Consider the following 12626-nt stretch of genomic DNA (forward strand, 5'->3'; position numbering starts at 1 on the left):
TGTCCAATCTACTACCCTTATAGATGAGAAAACTGAAGCTCAGAGAGGTAATATGACTGACTAAATTCATGCTCAATATATTTAATTTGTAGGGAGTTTGTTAACAGAATTTCAATTTATCAAGAATAAAATAGATTTTTTAATGCTGGTAACAAAACAGTAAAAGTTTGAAAATATGAAAAAATTCGCATGTGATAACTGATCAAGAAACCTTACTTTTACATTACAAAAATAAATCCCAGCTATATGAAAGACCTGAGTGAAAAGTGCAACTCTAGAAGAAATAGAAGAAAATAAAATTGAGTATCTAGCCACAGAATTGGGAAGAACTCTCTGATTTTAAAGGTGATTTTTGAAATTAAAAAAACATGAATCAAGAGTTTTGCTCATATATGTATAAAAATAATAAGAAACAAACTCGGCAAAACTACATATAACAAATATTACAAAGATTAATGTCCTTAACATATAAAAAGCTTATTCAAATCAACAAGAAAAATCCCAATGGAAAAATGGGCAAAGGAGGTGAATAGATTATTTACAGAAGAAATATAACTGGATTGATATAAACTGCAAGTATTCAACCTCACTAGAAAAGAAATGTAAATTTGAACAATACTGGTCCTTGCCATCAGCCCGAGAAGAATACTTAGTTTCTCTTTCTAAGAATCGTAATAATCAATGTGGGTGAGGGTATTACAAAATAAGTACTTTAATGTAGTGCTAATGTATGGGAAAATTGGAACAAGCTTTATGGAGCGTAGCTGAGCGAAAAACATAAAAGAGATTAATGCAGTTCATACCTGTGAGTAGTAATTACTCAGCTAGGAACTTATCCTTAAGAAATATAAATTTACATAAAGATTTTTTTAGAGATGTGCATCTCAGATCACTTATAACAGCGAAAATTTGAAAACCTATTTGCCCCCAAATGGGAAGAGTAAGTAAGTGAAGTATGTTACGGAAACGTAAGGAAAGCCTCATAATGTATACACTGATATAATTGGGAAGGCGAGAGGAAATCGTAGTTAGTTCTCACTAAATTTTTCTGTTCTTCCTTGTAGCTTTCTATGATTTCTAAATTCTCTACAAAAGGCACGTATTACTCTACTATTAGTAGAACAATTTTAAACAGTCTTTAACAGAAATGTGCTATAAATTCCTGCAAGTTGCCTGATGCCTTGTTCTGGACTGTCAAACACCTGTAAACCTCAAGAATGAAGCTTGTTTTCAAAAACAAATTCAATCAGTAAAACAGGACAAGAACTATATACAATATTCTAATTAAAATATATTTTGTAACTAGAAAATGGGGAGAGAGGAAAATGGTAAACACCAACAATATGCAACTCTCTTTAGATATGAGATCTGTGGTATTTGCCATTTATGATTTGTGTCCTCACGTGGTCAGAACCCAGGAAGTAAAAGAGAGGATGTTTAATTTAGCAAATGCCTCACCAGAAGGCAAAGAAACAATTTTCTAGAAACAAACACCGTATTCAGAGTACACCCCTTACTTTCTTCTGTCTGCGTATCGCCCTTCTTCACTCTTGTGTCTTTGTTTTCTCATCTTTCTCCCTCACTAACAGTGGCTGGCTTGGGGGCTCAAATCATATCTTGTTCACTTATGTCTCTGTTCTACTGTGTGTGATGCCTGGTTCATCAGTGCTTAACAAATGCTTCTCTCAATGAATATAGGCAAGAATAAATCTTGGCCAAGTACTTTAAAAATCTGCTCTATATATGAAAAGGAGAAAGTTCTACTGAAATTAAAAATTATTTAGGCCCTAGACAAAGTCAACTTTATGTGCCATGGCTGAATACCCACTACTGGTAGCAGCAAGCTAAACAGCTCTCTGGCTGTCTCCATCTTCATCTAGTAGGATTCTTTCTAATCATCTGTATGAGCTCAAACACAGGAATCTGAAATAAACTTCTAATGATGGAGAAGCTAAGTGTCTGATTGATGAGGGATGCTGGTGTCTGTCTGAAGACCTCACTGCAGTTAGCTAAGTGAATGAATTCCCCGGAGTCGGTGGGTCACCATATCCAGCTAGGGAATGCACGGTTAATTCCCTCTGAGTGTTCCATAGGCCTGTGCTACCTAACTCTTCTTTTCTTTCTAGGGTCCCCCAGACCGGGAGGTCTGCAGTTGCCATGCTCCATCACTCAGAAGGAAAAGACACCATTCTTGGCTTTTCTTCTGGATTGGAGCCCTCTCAAAACTTAGGTTTAGGCCAAAATGGGGTCAACAAAACTCACTACACTCTTCCCCGGAGATTCTGGCATAGCCAGGTGTGGTACATAAAAACAGAAGTCAGAGCTCAGATGCAGAAACGGCAAACCACAGAGGCTGGAGCCAGGGGAATAAGCAGCTGCAGATGTTGACTACACCTAGGGCCAGTCAGATCTTTATTAAGAAGGATTTTTCCAGGGTGTGGCGAACTTTTCTCAGGTCTCTGCACATCTCCTCCATATGCCAAGATTATGAATAACACTGAAGGACAGGAATTGGAGATATACTGACTTGGCACAGAAGTGGGGTCTACTTAAAATTGGGATACAAGTCAGATGAGACTGACAAATTACAATGGAAACGGCATTTACCAGTTCAACGAGTCATGAAAGTTGTCTGCCCGCAAGCATCTGGCATTCAGGTATATTCCTTAAAAGACAATCAGAATAAAATTGGCTCTCTACTTTATTCCAAAGTTTCTTCTCTTGGATTTTAAGGGTTAGTTAGAATTCTGTCTCATCTAAGCTCAAAAGCTTCCCTTGTCCACCTCGGTGTACCCCTTAACCTCGAACTTGTAGGTAGAAATCAGCACCACCTTGGGCCATGCGTGCTCTGTCCCTGCCATTCTATATCCTGTAGTTCTATTCATGTACATCTTTTAAAATTCCAGTCATACAAATTACGAGAGGAGACAGTATTATCTCCATGCCTTCAATTACCCTCTCGGTTCCCATGATTTTAGAGTTACACCTGAGTATTGTTTTAACACGGAGATCATTTTTAGATCTGTGCTTCCCTATGAGTGTTTAATGAGAAGCACTGAATGCTCCCATTTATTTTTGTTGACAAAACTGTACCTGTGTTCAGGACTTGCTGTGTTAATTTTCTGATGGGATAAGTGCTAATTAGTAGGAGAGAAGTAGTTCAGCAGAAATGCTTTATTGGAGCAAGGGTCATTTCCGTCAGGCTAGTCTCCATTAGAGTCCCACAACATATACCTTTAGAAACACAAAGAGTTAAAAGCACAAAGACTGAGTTACACCTTTCCCTAACAAACCTGAAGGATCTCCGAAAATGACTATTTTAATTAATGATCTTTTGCTTCTGATAACAGAGGCTAAAAGGTACACATTTTACGAGAAGAATATTATCAATGGAAATATTTCAAAATCTTCTTGTGATTAATGAACTTCCGACAGAATTAATGGAGTGTAAAGTACTTATTGCCCATTTCAGAGGATACTCTTTATAATCCTGTTTAGCAGGTACCAGTTTCTGGGTGAAACTTTTTCTTACCTAATGAAGACGCATCACATCAAAAAAGTTCTTTCCAATGCCTATGATTCTCATAGGAATACTCCAGGATACTCAGATTGATTGCAAAAAATAACACATCATCACAATCCCCCGACCTGTAGTAACAGTAAGTTCACCGAGCAGGGAGAAAGTGATAGCATCCATCAACCATAAAATTCAGTTTGGGATTTTATTATGCATTGTACCATTTGGGGGTCATTAGAATGCTTTATGCACAAGAGTATCAATATAAACCTTGCTTTGCCTCTATAAATCCTACCCAAGGCAAGATCAAGCAAGGTTTAACAAGTCATCCGTGTGATTTTGATCTCACAGGGTCAAATTTTACCTGGACACCTTCCACCCCACCGCTACCTGGGAGGTCACTAAGATATGCTTCTGTGACTCACTAAGTTTTCAAGAGACCTTCCTTAGAGATCCCTACCCCCGAGCCACTTCCTGCTCGTCTTAACTGTGGTTCACTCCCTCTGTTTATTTCTTGGATCTGGAGGAGCCCCTGATCCTTTATCCTGACTCAGCTCACCTCAGTCATGCCCAGCCATTCCTGGAACCTGAACAAAGAGGATACTTACAAGGCTTTGTTAAAATTGTTGAGCCTTGTTCACTTAGTTACGTAGGAATGTACAATAAATGAACAGACATGTCACATCTTATTTCTCCTTTTTTTTTTTTTTTTAAATACAGGAGGGAAAGATTGGAAAAGAAAAAAAGAAAGAAAAAAGCCACAAAAACCTATCCCAGGTAAACCTAAGTGTGACAGCATTAACTTCTACAGACCCAAACAAGTCTTTTTTTGCTACAGTAATGGAGTGGGTGATTTTTTTTTAAATTAAAGACAAATTTTTATGTAACGACAAATAAGAACATGGTCATGTTTTAAGTAAAATACGGGTATTTAACATGATTTATTAGAAAAATATGTACTGTACATTTACCCACAGTCTGTTATGTTCTGTTACGATATTTTCAGCAATCTTCTATTTTTGCCATCTTAGAACAACATCTAGCGCTGCTGTATGCCAGATGGAATTTTTCCTTTCCACCCACTTCCCAATGCAAAAGGAAAAAAAGGTTCTTTGCATCCCACATGGAAATCTTTTATAAATTTCTTTTCCTCATCTTTACCAACTGAAGTATCTGAATCTCTCAGAAATCACCAAACTCTGGCTGAATCAATGTGCAGCAAATATCGTGCAGCAGAGTAAGTACATTTAATGTGAACATACATGCCTGCGGGGTGTTAATTAACAGAGAGTATTCACATTACATGCAAGTTCAAAATTCATTTCTATAAAAGCAGGACTGAATCAAAGTCAACTTTTTCAAGAAAAATGATGATGTAGTATATTTAAATAAGTAAGAGTAGAGCTATCATTGGACATTGTCTTCACAGCAAAGCTTTACTGTTTATGCTGGTTCCTGTTTTACGTAGTAAAATCAAGAGAGGACTATGAGGAAAGGAGAGTCAGAAAGCTTTGAAAGGAGTGCGCGTGACCCATTCTTTGCTAGCAAACCCATCCCCACACGGCAGCAGAGGAATCTCAAAAATTCACATCTAATCATCTTTCTCTCTCTTGTTTACATTCTTCACAAAAGCTCTGTATGGCTCTTAGCACGCCGTTTTTGGCTAGGCCTTTAGGTAATGCCTTGCATCCTCTGGCCCTCCCCGCCCTCTGACCCCCTGGCTTCAGCCACTAGTTCTGCCTGCAGGGCTGCATCCTCCTCTCTCTGCATCAGGCCCTTCCTGTCCTCACCCATGCTCGCTCTCCTCTGCCTGGGATGCCCATTCTTCCTCACTTCTCCTGGTAGCTCTTCTGACTCTTCTCTTCTCTTCTTTCCCTTCCTCAGGGACACATGCTTGTCTCCCTAGACCAGCTGAGCTCCCTGTGACAAGCTTCCACAGCACCCTGGAACTTAGCATGCAGGTAACTGTGAACTCAGCCTCTGAATTTCCTGCAGTGTTATCTCCCCAAAAGCAGTGATGTATCAGGGCAGTCTTTGGGGAATCAAGGCACGATGTATGTTGGTACCTATGTCTCCATACTCCTTGATGTCTCCATGTTTTACTTCTCTGAGCCTCAGTGGCACACAGTTGTCATGAAGTACTGTCCATCTCTCTGTGAAGGACTGTCCATCTGTCTGTGCATCTTTTCTCTACCCTTTTGTCTTAAAGCACCCATTATAAATTCAAATGAAACCAAACCACCAAAGATTTCTAGTGTTACCTGATCAGACAACAACCTACAAAGTATTAATATTGCTATATTAATGCAGACCAGGCCTTGATAGGGGTAGAGAAAAAAAGAATATAAGGTTGCCAGGGGTCTGGAGTGAGGTACACCACTGAGAGGAACAAAAGTCAAGGAAAAATAACCTATTTTTCAATATTTCTCCTTAAAGATTTCTTAGACATACTAAAGATGATACGGCTATTTTATTTTTACAAGTAGAAGAAATGAATAAACCTGGGGAGCAGCATCTGTACCATAGGGAGTCCAAGATCCACTGAGAATATGGCTTTGATAAATCAAACTAACTGAGACAGTGTCCATTTTCTTAACTGGGCCTTTAAAAAAGAAACGTGAATATTTTCAGAAAAATAAATGAGTATCATAAGGACAAGTCCCTCTCCGCTTAAAATGTTAAAAACTGAAACTAATATTTTTAAAATGTTGAGACTTGCAGTGGGCTTTCTGTGAGAACCTAGAAATCCAGCTAATGGGCAGATGGCCCCCCAGGAGGCATGAGCACAGCACTGATGTCCACCGGCTGCCGTTTTTCCGGAAGGAAAAAAACGAAACCAAAGCAGAATTTAAAGTGAACCAAACTTGTAAACCTTGCTTTTGAAAACAGAGAACTTCTTTTTGGATTGCTGCCACTGTGGATAGGTCTACCAGAGGTATTTCCCTCTCCCTGAAGGCCTGGGAAATGTGTGGTTCACTTGTTTTCCAAGTGTGAATTTGTTTCTCCAGCTAGACTGTAAACTTCTTGGAGGCAAGACCTATCTTCTATCACTTTCGTGGTTACTCTGTGACCAAATGAATCCAGATTAAAAATGAACTAAAACAACTCACTCAAGGATGCCTATTTCCTCTAAAAACGTATGTATGTTAGTACCAAACCAACACAAAGTCGGGATTTTGTCATTAAGAAAAATACATGGTTTCTACACAGAATTTCTCAGCAGTGGGCAACTTAATATATTATGACTTGCCTAATACATTTGAATTCTGGCTTTCAATACTAAGCAATAATGTTATAACATTCTATTTGTCTTTAGTTTCCTGGTTAAACTAAATTACTGGTGAACTTCAAATAATGCCATGATTGGTCTTAACTTTACTCGCTTAGATGTATAATGCAAGTTTGAATACAGAATGATAAAACCATTTCCTTTTAGTATTTCACGTAGAGTATAAAGAGGGCTTTCACTTTATATTAAACTGCTTTTTTTTTTTAAGCAATAGACCAAATGAAATGCAGAGACCAACTTCTAGTGTGTGCAATAAGAGTAGCGGTAGCCAGAATACTCCAACCCACTTCTGCCCTAGTAATCCACAACCAGCAAACCCTTTGACGCAAGCAGGAGTCCAGGATGAGGCTGCAGGAAACAGGGGAAAGGAAATGCCGGTTGAAGTTGAGAGATAGGGACCCTACCCTGGCAGCAGACTATGCCAAGATTCATTTTCAGAACGTGTAAAATCCCCTTCCCACCCATATTTCATGAGTGAATTGGAAAAGGGGAAGGAAGTAGGGTGGGTCCCCAGACATAACAAAGGAACTGAAGAAAGCAGGGTGGGGAGAGGGAGGGATACAGACAGGGTCCCCAGGGAAAGCATCACTTAGCACGGCTCTCACATACGTTTTACAGACCTTCATTTCTGCAGTTTGGAAATTAGGAAGTCAAGTTCAGGAGCTGCTTGTTAGTATTTCTACTCTACAGGTTAATACACTACAAAGCATAAACGACATTTCGGGAAAAACTGAGTTTCGGTTTTCTGGTAAACAGTGCGGCGGTATGCCATTAAACAGCACCCACATCTAGATGTATACTTTAATCCAGCTATTTCACAGATACTAAATGTGAACAGTTTATACACTTTAAAAAGTTAGGACTCAAAATAAGCTAGTAGCTTAGCATTCCCTTTTCATTTCTCCTTCCCACACTTCACCACCACCATCCCTTCAATATGTAGCCGTCTGTCTGTCTTTCCTTCAGGGCTGTCCTCCTAGTGGTGCCTCTTTCTCAGGACTATCATGATTCTTGTCATCTCAGCTTCCTGTCCTCCTACCAGGCCTCCCTCCGGTGATGACAGCTGAGAGAAGATGCCACCCAGGGGCAGTCAGACTTGAGTTCACACTTACCCCAGCTCTGCTTAATCACTCAACAGCCTCAGCTTTCTGACTCATCACACTGAAATAATATCGTTTACCTCACAGAAGGGCCCCCTCATCCTACTTTCTTACGAAAAGTAACAAAACAAGTCAATGCCTCTTCATTATTTCTAGAATGAAGTGAAACGTCTCAGCCCTCAAAATCCTCCACAGTCTGGTCCCAATCTCATTTCTCACTAACTTTTCCATCTCCTGAATCCTTGTCACCATCTCCCTTACCCCCATTCTTGGTACCCTAGTGACAGAATGGTTTCGCTTTCCAAAAAATACGTTGTATTTTTAGATATTTCTGTGCATTTTCTAATGCTATTCTTTCCTCCAGGAATGCTCTTCTTCAGTTTGGATTGTTTAAATCCAACCTAAAACCTACTTTAAAGTCCACATCAAACTCAACCTCTGCCATGAGAAAGAATCCTGCTTCCCCACGTGTAAATTCTTCCTCTGACACCCATGTATCTCTCTGGGGATTATCACCACTGCCTCCTTGTATTGCTGTTATTTGTGTCAGTATCTTTTCTCCACAACCTGACTATACTCCTTCAGGTAGGAACCACCATGGTTACGCTGGATCCCCTACAACATCGGCTTCAATAAAGGTGTACTGAATGAATAAACGACCAGGAGTATTCTAGAATAACAGTATAGAAACACCAACTCGGACTATGGGTTAGGAGAGCATCTCTAAAATCACAGTTAGTCCTGAAGGAGGCACACACATCATTGCAGCCAATGCCAAAGCTCTGGCCAAATAATTGAGTTCATTTTGAGGTTGCCAGAGATTCTCTGTGCTTAAGGTATTGTCCAAGTATCTGGGTCTCAGAAGAAGTAGTCTCCATACTGTTAGCCAGAAACTCCATCAAACAATTTGTTAACGAGATAAACAGTGTTCTGTAGCACAAATCTCAGACACTTGAAACACACTGCAGGACAACAAAACAAGGTAAATGTCTATGTGGCTTTTTGGCAAAGGTGAGCAACCACTCTGGTGATAACCAGAACTTTCTCATGTCTGTACCAGGAAACTGTAATAACAAATTCAAAAACTGCTTAGTATAAATTAGCACACACATTCCCCCATTATCCCCCATTGATAATTGGCAGAATTATCAAATTCTGCCAATTTTACCATCTAAACGACTCAACATCTGTGGCCTTCTCATTTCCCAGAGCTGCCACCCTGCTTCAGGCTTACATCTCGCACCTGACTCACAACAATAGCTCTCTAAGGGTTCTCTCCAACACTTCCCTGTTCCCCACTCAATTTTTCCTCTAAACGAATGCCAGAGAGATCTTAAAAAGACCACATCTGATTATGCCACTTCCCTTCTTTGATGGCTTTCCTTTGCCAGAAAGGCAAGTCTAAACTCCTTAGAGTGGACTGCCAGGTCTTTCACAACTTACAGCCCACCTCACCCCACCTCATTTCCTAAGAATTGCCCAGGGCTCAACTCATGTGCCTTCCTGCTGGTCCCTCTGCCTTAACTGCTCTCCCTTGTCCTGTCCTTCTATGACCATCAGTCATTCTTCAAGCTCAAGCTCAAAAGTCCCCATTTGGTAACACGTGCCCCTTCCTCTATGGATATAATCATAGAATTAAGCCTAGAATATATGATGCCCACATAAAAGGCAATTTCTTTAGAGAATTAATGGCCAAATGTTGATCTCACTCTCATAATGTTTATAAGAAACAGCCATTTCTGTCCCCTTCTTAAAGTTCTCACATAATTTTCAACACTTAGGACTGAGTGCTGGCTAATTCTGCCTACAGCTTGTTAATATAAAATAGGAAAACTAAGTGCTTGCTGAGAAACTCGTGATAATTATACATTTAACTTTTTTTAAGTTTCAGAAGCCCCTTGGCAAAAGCACAGAGTCAAGTGTTTCTCTAATTGCATCCATTTATAACCTAATCATGGCGTTTACCAGTTGAAAAAGATATTAGCTATGCCCAGTCAGAAATCTCGAAGCCCCTTCAATTTGTAACAAGATGTACCAGCAACAAAAGCTTTATTCCATAAAATTCATGTCTATCTCTATGCAGTAGTACCACAAAGTAGTTGCCTCATTTTGGCATACATGTACAAAAGGGGATGTGACATTCTAGGACTGGAGAAACAAAGTCATTTAGTGAAAAGAATGGCTCAAGAGGCAACTGGGATTCTAACTCAAATTTTACCACTGTGCACTTAAATAATTTTGGCCCAGGAATGGTAGATGAGGTAGTTGACGCATTTGAGAATCACAAAAGAAAGGAAATCTGTATGTAACTCTAGGGTTTGGTCATTATTGTTATAAGAATAGGAAACTGCAGACCGGGTTTACATTAAGTAAACTGCAATTTCCTCTGTATATTCTGTGTGTTATAACTGAGTTTTCATGAACAAGAACAGATGACTGCTATCAAAGAGAAAATGAGGGCAGGAAAAATGAAAATGCTGCAATCATCTCATGGACACTGTGAATTCAGTGGGCAAGCAAAGGTATCTTTATAACAAGTGCTTAAGACATAAAAGAGTGAAAAAAAGCTACCAGATGATTTTTATTCCTTATAAATTATTGTAAAAAGTAGAAGCACCTAGTATCAAATATCCTGTTTGGTAGAGTACTATGGAAGTCTCAGCCTTGAGGGTTGATCAGTTCAGACGGTGTCACCCTGCAGGAGGGAGACCACAAAATGGCTAAGTTTGTATTTATCACTACGGAAGAAAGGTCCTTCATAGTCACCTTTCCTGACTTTCAGTTTCAGTAGGAAAAGTCTACACAGAAAAGGCCATCATTCCAATATTTATTGATACATCATCTTTCCTCTCAGAAATGTACACACTTCAGAGCTGTTATTGCATCAATATTATGACATTGATGCAAGAAGTAAAAAACCTTAGTGTTCTCTTTTACAATCTTAAAATGAAGGTGTAAAGAGACTAGTGAGTACACAACCGCCAGCAGAGTTACGTAAGCAAACCGTAAGCAAACCTCCACCACTAAATTTCCGTCTCATGGTAAAAGTCCTTATAATAAAGAGCAGCGAGTTCAGATTTCTGTTACTATACATTTGGAGTGTATTATACGCTCATTAGCTGTAACTGTAATATTCTGGATTCAACTAATAAGGCAAAGGCAACACAGGTACCTTTTTAATAACCATAATGCTGTCTGTGGCCTAAGGCTGATGATTTCTCATCTTGGTGAAGTGGTACTCTATCTCCTATTGGTTCGATTTTAAAAGATCTCGCCCTCCCCTCAGGTTGTCACTGATCCACTGAATTGAGTATGCAATCCATTGTAAACTATGTCATCCATTTTAAGGACCACTAAGAAAGAAAAATGTTCCCAGTTAAACTAGGACATGTTTTCCTATCATCAACTTTAAGACTCATTCTGATTTCAGAAATGCTAAGATGTGTGAGGAAAGTGCACCTTGAAATCAATAAAATGTAGCATATGAAAACTATTGCTCTTCTAATTAAAATGAATCGAAAGGAATATTGTTTTGAGAAATTTAGGACATGAACCAGGATATTCAACTATTCTAAGGACGCAGAAGAAGTTAGGGGTCAGTCTTAGATATACATGCAGTCAACCTTCAGGGTGCTTTTTAACAATTCCAACAAGTCCCTTAACTTTTCAGTAGTACCTACCGAGGTGAAGGCTCCTGAGACCTCCACTCGCACTTAAAGCCAATGGTCACCTGTAAGATCATTGCAATCACAAGGCTTTGAAACTGCTAATTATTCTCCCCCTTGAGACACCGATGCTAACGACTTGCCGAATGGTTAGAGACGCGTTACCGTCATCAAACTAAACAGCGTGCCATCCTTGGACTTCTCACCTCCTCTCCAGCTCAGTAAATCCCTGGCCTTTCTACTGATGGCCTTGGAGCAGAAAAAGCACGAAACAATATTTTTCCCCCTTGGAAAGGGTTGAAAATAAAACTCCAAGAAAAAATTAAAGTCAGAGAAAAAAGATGTTCATAAACACTGAGGAATTTTTCCCCTTCATGAGCAATGCTGGAGAGCTTAGCACGGAGAGTGAAGCCTTACAAACAACAACAAGAAGTCAACAGACCACAATGTAAAGCAGAAGAAAGTGGTCCCATTGTCTCCCTAGCATGACGGCAGCGTTCTCAGTTCTAAGGCTCAATCTGAATAACTGCTTTCAGGAGAACTGAGCAGAGCGTCCCTTTCCTCCAGTTGAACTACATCCAAACAATATAACTCTTGTTGGAACACGAACGCTCACAAGATACTGGGAAAACTCCCTTCTGACTCTCTCACTTAGTGTGAGCATCTAGAAACTGTTCGTCCATTCTTATCTGTCTCTTGTGACTTAGGATGCATTTGTTTGATAACTAGATTCACCCCCTGTGCTAAATATAAAAGTACATCGTAATGTTCTCTCAAAACTCATATTCCACACACTATCTGATGGGGTGAAACTCCCCAAGTCAAACCTGAAAGCCATCAAATAGACATGCATTCATATTTGCTCCCATGCATTCTTATATTTCTACATGATTTACTTCTGTGAAGAGATCTCTTACAAAACCACTGGCTTAGAAAATTATAGTAGTTGTCATTTTTTACTAAGAAGCATGCTTTGGGGGGGAAAAACCCCCAAACCTAAAGAACTTAAAATAAAATATTCTTTCCTTCAAACATACAAGCAGGTAGAAACATTT

General features: G+C 39.4%; 1 protein-coding gene across 5 annotated transcripts in view; it reads right to left on the minus strand.

The window, feature by feature from the left end:
• RAPGEF5 (Rap guanine nucleotide exchange factor 5) overlaps positions 1-12626 on the minus strand; it is a 219917-nt gene that overhangs the window by 87238 nt on the left and 120053 nt on the right. The gene's annotated exons all lie outside the window — the stretch shown is intronic.

This window comes from Aethalodelphis obliquidens, unplaced genomic scaffold, assembly GCF_003676395.1.
Source record: "Aethalodelphis obliquidens isolate GAN/ISIS:26980383/991018 unplaced genomic scaffold, ASM367639v1 scaffold5, whole genome shotgun sequence".
In the NCBI taxonomy this organism is placed as follows: domain Eukaryota; kingdom Metazoa; phylum Chordata; class Mammalia; order Artiodactyla; family Delphinidae; genus Aethalodelphis; species Aethalodelphis obliquidens.